General features: G+C 37.9%; 1 pseudogene; it reads right to left on the bottom strand.

The window, feature by feature from the left end:
- Window positions 1-2,043: 2,043 nt before the first annotated feature.
- LOC112471308 lies at window positions 2,044-2,162 on the bottom strand (annotated as a pseudogene).
- Window positions 2,163-7,359: the final 5,197 nt, after the last annotated feature.

Raw genomic sequence — 7,359 nt, 5'->3', positions numbered from 1 at the left:
TGAACTTTGTATATTTGAACTCTGCCTACTATCACCCTGTTTTATCTTTTTTCTCATCCCTACTTTTTTGATATTGAAGTATCTAACTGTATGTCTCTGATAGATATCTAATTCTCACTGAATTAATGGGAAAATTTTAGGCCTTTCTGATAACTTCCAGTGAATATTAAGATGTAATTATAATGCCTTGATCTTTATGTGACTTATGACTTTTAGGCGCTCCCAGCATATCGAGCATGACTTCATTACAGAGGATTACAGAATCCTCTTACCATCACTTGGACCTGAGTTGCAAGTATCACTACTTCCTTCTTGGGGAAGAAAAACTCAAGGAAGAGAATAGGAAGGTCTGTTGTCTAACTCCACAAAGAGAACAAGAAGGGCTACATTATCCCTTTTTCATATCCTTTATTCTGTAGAGTTCTTTAGATTGTCTTCCAAAGCAATCTTTATGCTCTATTTTAGCATCCACAGTAGCTGTTTGTGTACATTGCCTGGTGTCTGGGCCAGGAGCAGTTCTGGATGAATTGAGAAGAAAAACGACAAGACTTCTATTATAATGCACTGTTTATTATTGGATCAATATGATCGATGTCCACCTGTCAGATCTGTAACATTATCTGGGAACCAGCAGATGGAGCTGTTACAGATAGCATTCAGAGGTTTGTTTATTCTCCTGAGCACGTGTTTCCATCCTGGATGAAATACCACTTCATTGTTAGAGCAGAGGAGTTGTCTATAGCCAGATGTTGTAAACGTTTATTCTTTTGTCCCAAGTCTGAAGAACTGGAAGCTCGTTTAGGTGGAGGGCCAAGGTTTTCATGTGGAAAGGGTATGAGGACAGTCTTATACTGCCTGCCTTAGGCCTCATCATGGCAGGAACAAATGTTTGCTATGTACAGGGAGAAAACTAGATATATTGCTTTCCAGAAAGCCCACATGTAGAATTGCAGAAGTATTCACAAATGACAGACTACAGGGGAAAAGAGAGACTTTGGTTAACAATGACTCACTTTGTAAACACATTATCAATATTGAGACCCCAAAAGGATGCATATGCAGAATGTCCCTTGGGATTTGCAAGGACTGTTTGTCCAGGTGAGCATCTAGTACTATTCATTCCAGCTGGACAGGACAGTTGCCTCTTACTTCTATTATGGAGGGTGGAGGTGGATTATTCTTCCCATCTCATGCTTTTGAGGATACTCAGAAAACTTAAAATGTATCCATGTTCCCTTTAATATGGTAGGCCTTTCCTTCGTGGGGGAGTAATGGAGACTTATTAATGGTTTTCAAGTATAAAACACCACCATTAAGAAGAGTGGGACTCTGACTTTCTACCTCTGGTGTTATTTGAAGGAAAGGAAATTCATTTGGGGGCAGCATGAAGGACGTGGAGTGACAAGATGTTCCAACAGCAAAGGCTGATAAATATTGAAACCTGTCCCCACGGCCTTTTCCTCTAGGGTGGTTAATAAATACTGATTTCAAAACTAATGTCTGAAGAATCTCAGGTGGTGTGTGAGACAATAAGGGAGAAAAAGAACACCCTGTTTGGTGGTTCATGAATTATGAGCCATTAAAACCTACTTACTAATTTTCCTGAGGGAAGATGGTGTGAAGTTCGCCGACACCAACTACTTTTTAAAATGTTCAGAGCTTAATAAAAATATTTACTTTTTTTTTAAAATGCAAACTACAAATAATTAGTGAGATTTTGGACAAAATGTTCATGTTATTCGCTTCTAGCCTATAACACTTTAAGAGTAAAATTTTATATCATAACAAATGCTTGAGGAATCAGGATTTTATGGTTATAACACTTAAAATTTAGTTTAGAGCTAATATAATTTTTTGGTTTTGATCTGTAGTTGGAAGTATTCCTAGAATGTATTTGTCCAAATTCTTCCAAAGTCATTATAGTATGTTAAAGATAATTGATTCTTTTATTTTTTTTTATTTTTTAGGTGAGGCAACCCTTGGTTGACCTCACAGATTGCAAGGACCATGTCAGCATACATTCCCTTATTTTTTAATTTCTTATGCCTACAGCAGATGGCCTTCCTAGGTGGTCTCCCATCCAAGTACTAACCAGGCCCAAACCTGCTCAGTTTCCGAGATCACATGGGATCAGCCTTGTTCAGGGTGGCATGGCTGTAGACAATAATTGATCATTTTAATAAGTATTCTAGGATCTTGCAATTTCTGGAGTTATTGTATGGTTTTAGAAGACAAGAGTGTAGGCAGTTAGACTATGTTCTAATACTAGAGAACAACTTGGATTCCTTCCCGTGGAGTGGAAGAAGTGATTCTTTACCCCTGATCTGAGCAAGTCCATTCCTTTGATGGACTTCCACCTTTCTATAAGGTGTGACATGTTGAAAATTGGCAGGGGTTCTGATTAGTTTAGTTCAAGTCAAAGTTTTGTTGAAGCCATGACTGTCATTTAGATATCACTTCTCAAATGTTCTTAAAAGAAAAGTGTATTTCTCTATTTAGAATTTTTTTTTGTTTTTAAATTTATGGTGACATTTCCCCCAAAAACTGGAAGTAAAGTGCTTTGAAGGAGGATGCCTTTTCTAATTTGCATTAAACCCCATATGGAAAGCACTGGGTGTACATTTACACACACATATTATGCATGTATATTCACATCTATTATATCTGTATAATATTTTATATATTATAGCACACTATATGCACTGCTTTGTCTGCCTTTTTTCACTTATCAATATATATTAAAGATCTTCACATGGCTCTCCTTCATTTTTCTTAATGACCGAATAGTATTTCAAAATATCAATGCATCACAATGTAATTGACTTATCTCCTAATGAGAGACATTAAGTTGTTTCCAAGTTTTCAGTATATTAAATACTGCACCAAAAAAATCTTTGAATGTACCAATCCTTGAACTAATAGAGTATTTATTTAGAATAGTTCCCTAGAAGAATTTCTTTGTTAAAAGACTTACTTTAACATTTTAAAACATACTGCTAATTTAAGGCATTGGTCTATGCATCCACCTGTCAGTCAATAATGTAGCTTCTGGGAAAAGTGAATCTTAAAAAGCCTGAATAATGAAATCTTCAAGTGTTTCAAACATCTGTTTGTAGCATTTGAAAAGAGCTCTCTTCCCCCCTTCCCATAACCATGTCAGTCACACTCTCACTGTCTTCATTTCCTGGCCTGGTGTTTATTAACTGCAGACAGTGGGCTGGTGCATCTGCAGGAGAGGAAGGTAGTTGCTATCCATTTTCTATACCTACTGGCACTTGCCCCACAACACCCAATCCTGCCATATATTTTGCTGGTTGAGTAAAAGATGGCAAGAGCTTTCACTGCCCTTTCAAAATCATTTGGTAAGTTTTCCCCAAAAGAGGAGGATATTAGGATGGTGGTGGTGAGCAAAGATTCCACCAGGCTTACACTCAGTTGAGGAGAGAGTTCTCCATATATGGGAAATCCTTTGGACCAAGGGCACATGGGATGGTCACGACACTGCAACACTGGGAAGTGGAGTAGGAGCAGAACTGGAGCACATTTGGGCACCTGATAAGATGGGACCAGGCTCATATGAGTTGCCGAGAATAGTAAGGAACCCACAGGAGAGGTGTTTATTGGAAAGCATGGAACTTAGAAAATAAAATGGATTGTAGAAACAATCAGACTGTACAGGAGGTACAAGAAAAAAACTTCAGGAGGAAAAGGAAGTGACAATACCAGGAGACAAGATGATGGTAATTCCATAATTAAGTGTGATCTGAGATCAATATGGCCAGTTTGGTTTGAGTTTTTTAATCCTTAACTCAAATGCTGCTCTCTGGTGTCATTTATTGGCAGCCTTTCCAGCTTGGTACAGTTATCTGTGGTGTGCAGTACCGTGTGTGTGTATGTGTGTGTGTGTGTGTGTGTATTTGTGTATCTGCCTGTCAGTCTCTCTGTGCGTACTTGCATACACATGCATTTTCCTGGAGAATTATCAAAATGCAAGATTGGCGAGTAAGTTTGGAATCTCAAAACATAGCAGTACCCAAACAAAGAAGAAATTGCCTGAATGCCAGCCCTGATATGCAGTGCCAGTTGTCTTCATTAGGGACCAGCTTTCCCAAATCCAAATATGTGTATAAATGTAGCATCTTGCCATTTATGCAATAAAACAGGTAAAGGATCCTCTTCCTTCCCCTTATGTTAAAATGTTGGTAACATTACTTTTGAAATGAAAATGCAGATATAGAGGGCAAAATTCATGTGAATTTTTATGATAAGATGTAACCTTGCTAGGAAATTTCAAACCTGCTGCTGGTTCCCTCAAACTATATTAGGCAAATAAACCAAAAAGTTTTTCATGTACTTTAAACTCTGATTTTCAACATCTTTTCCATCTGGAATGTTAGGTAGGGCAATTAGGCTACATTTCTTTAATAACTATCATTGAAATGTCCATCTTTGGACATTTCTTTAATAACAAATCATTGAAATGTCCATCTTTGCTATTTTAAAGTAAAGGATCCACATATGTTTTATGGAATTCATACATTCTCACTGCATGACATCTGCTGGCTCAGACATATTTCTTTAAAGAAAATCAGAAGAAGACCAACAGCCTGAGAATCTTGGAGAAACCTGTTGGGTTTCAAATTGTTTCTAAAGTTGGCCAGATAGTCACTCTTTTTCCTGCTTGTCACTAAGGTGGGGCTCTCTCTGAAGAGCACCAAAGCCTAAAGGAAAGGGGTTCTCTGAATGAGCCTCTGACTTCTCTAGCACAAAGGACCTTTCACAAGGAGCAGACACAGCTGTTGTTTAGGGCTGAACTCACCTGGACTAAATTATTTCAGGTGAAAAATCTGTTTGTTTCCTGCACAAACACACATAGGCAGCTCGCCATATTCCAAAATGGCACACAAAACGGTACTCCAGAGAGACTCAGAAGATACAAAGACTTTTGACAATAGAAACCAAATAGAAGCTGAGACACTAACCTCCACTCCCCCTCCCTCCTCAGCAAGCTGAGCAGAGCTGCAGAACACACACACCTGGGTAGAACAGATGGTGCCCTGGTGCTATTGTTATTTTACAGTCTGACTGAATGGCAAACTGAGGGGTCAAGGACAACGTGTAGACTATTGCAGTTAAACAGGGGATTGTATCCCCCAACTTGGTAGAGTCAAGTATGGCTCCTCTTCACAGAGGAAGTGAGTGCAGCTGAGATTTTTAAGAAGCAGTGATTTATATAATGATCCTTAATGGATGATTTCCAGGGAATTGCCTGCAGCATTATTTGAGCTTCCTGGAGGACTGCTGCTGCTTGTCTGGATATGGGATTTCTGTTGCTTACAGCAGCCAGAGTTGCCATCTTGCACACATTTTTGTTTTTTGGTGTTTCCAAAATATGACTACTCTGCAAAATTATTTGGATGAGACATGTTTGATTGACAAGCACACAGCCTATGTATGAGAATTTGGGAGGCAAGCTGAGGAGAAGCTCCTGGCGGGTTGTATTAATTCTTAACATGCAAAGACAGCTACATGTTGGAAGCTAATACTCTTGCAAGGCTGAAATCTGTTATTATTTCAGAGTATTAGCATTGTTTGGTATAGAATAACTTAACCATAATGACACATTGAGAAATCAATATGACATAAGAACCAGTGTGCATTTTCTTAAAGATGAACTGGCTGATGGTTTTAGCAATGTTTTAACAGAAGAAATAAACAAATTTCAAAAGTAAATGAATCAGAAACTGATAAGCAAGTAATAGATTTGTAGTACATAAATGATTTTGGCTTAGCTTGAGATGATCACCATATTGTTCTAGAAATATATATTATGGTCTTTTACTTCATGTGCAAATTATTCTACATGTCTTATAATTGCACACATTTGATATGTTACAGGGACTTGTCACTCATCAGCAAGAAACTCAAATTTTCTTAAAGAACACTGAATTTTGTATTGCTTGACAAATTGGTATAAAAAGTTGGAGATGCAAAGAAAAAAGGTTGAATTATAATTTTAGTGTCCAAAAGAGAAAATAATATCTTCCCCTAAGATTCCCTATATTTTTTCTCAAAGTAGAAATAGCTTAATTTTTGCTGTTAATTATAAGAAAATTAAATACTTGTTGGAAATAATTTAAGATAGTGCAAAAATATAAAGCAAAAGGTGAAAACGTCTCTGTAATCCCACCTAATAAAGATTACAACTAACAGTTTGATACATATTTCTTGATTTTTAAATGCATAGATATAAGTAAACATGTATAAATAAGATTAATGAGATGTTTCTATACCCACTGCTCTGTAGGTTGCTTTTCCATTTGACTAGATCTCTATTATGCCTTCCATGTCAGTAAATACAGATCTGGCATTAAAAAAGATGTTCCATCACTTATTTCACTAGTTCTCTGCTGACAGATATTTAGTTGGTTTCCAATTTTTCACTTTTATAACCAACATTGAAGCAATTATTTTGTACATACAGTGGTGTATGTTTTAGATTATATTCCTAGGATAAATGATCACTGATGCTATTGATGTATTTTTTTCTAAAACATTTTAAAGCAAAATACTTAGGTTTTAGGATATAAGCCATTCTTGGTTATCCATATGTGGATTATCCAGTGATACTGAATTCCCAGCTGAATTTCTCCTGTCACCAGAGGTTGTGGTAGGCAGAATTCTAAGGTGATCCCTAAGATTCTAGACCCTCTGTTCTACATCCATGTGTGACTCCTCCCCTTGACTGTGAGCCAGTAGTGTGAATATAATGGGATGTTTTTCCTGTGATTAGGTTGACTTTGAATTCATCACAGTAGAATTATCTGGGGGGCCTGACCTAATCAGGTGAGCCCTTTAAAAGAGGATGAAGCATCTTTTCTGCTGGTCAGGAAGGAAGCCAGTAGCTATATGGGATCCGCCAAGGGGCCACATGGCCAAGAACAATGAGAGGCCTCTAGGAGCTGAGATGGGTCCCTGGCCAAAGATGTCAGCCCTAGAACTACAAGGAACTGAAATCTGCCAGTGAATTTGGAAGAGTACCCCAAGCTTCAAATGAGAATTGCAGCTGCATGCTGAGACCTTAATTTCAGTCTGGTGAGCTACTGAGCAGAAGACCCAGCCAACACATACTTGGGTTAAATTCATCTTGTTGGCATAGCTATGTGTATGATAATTTATTACACAATTATAGAAAACGAATATCACAGTAAAGTGAGGAAGGGCACTGCCAGCATGTTCTGGATTTTGCTTGTAGATGTCATATCTGGTGAAATGAACCCTTCCCAAGTACCCACCCTCTACAGTGATGTGGTGGGCCAGCCTGAGGTGTAAGTGAGCCCAAAACTCCTTCCTTCCTTC

This window comes from Pteropus alecto, unplaced genomic scaffold, assembly GCF_000325575.1.
Source record: "Pteropus alecto unplaced genomic scaffold, ASM32557v1 scaffold45, whole genome shotgun sequence".
Lineage (NCBI taxonomy): Eukaryota > Metazoa > Chordata > Mammalia > Chiroptera > Pteropodidae > Pteropus > Pteropus alecto.
This window is presented reverse-complemented; position numbering and strand designations above follow the sequence as displayed.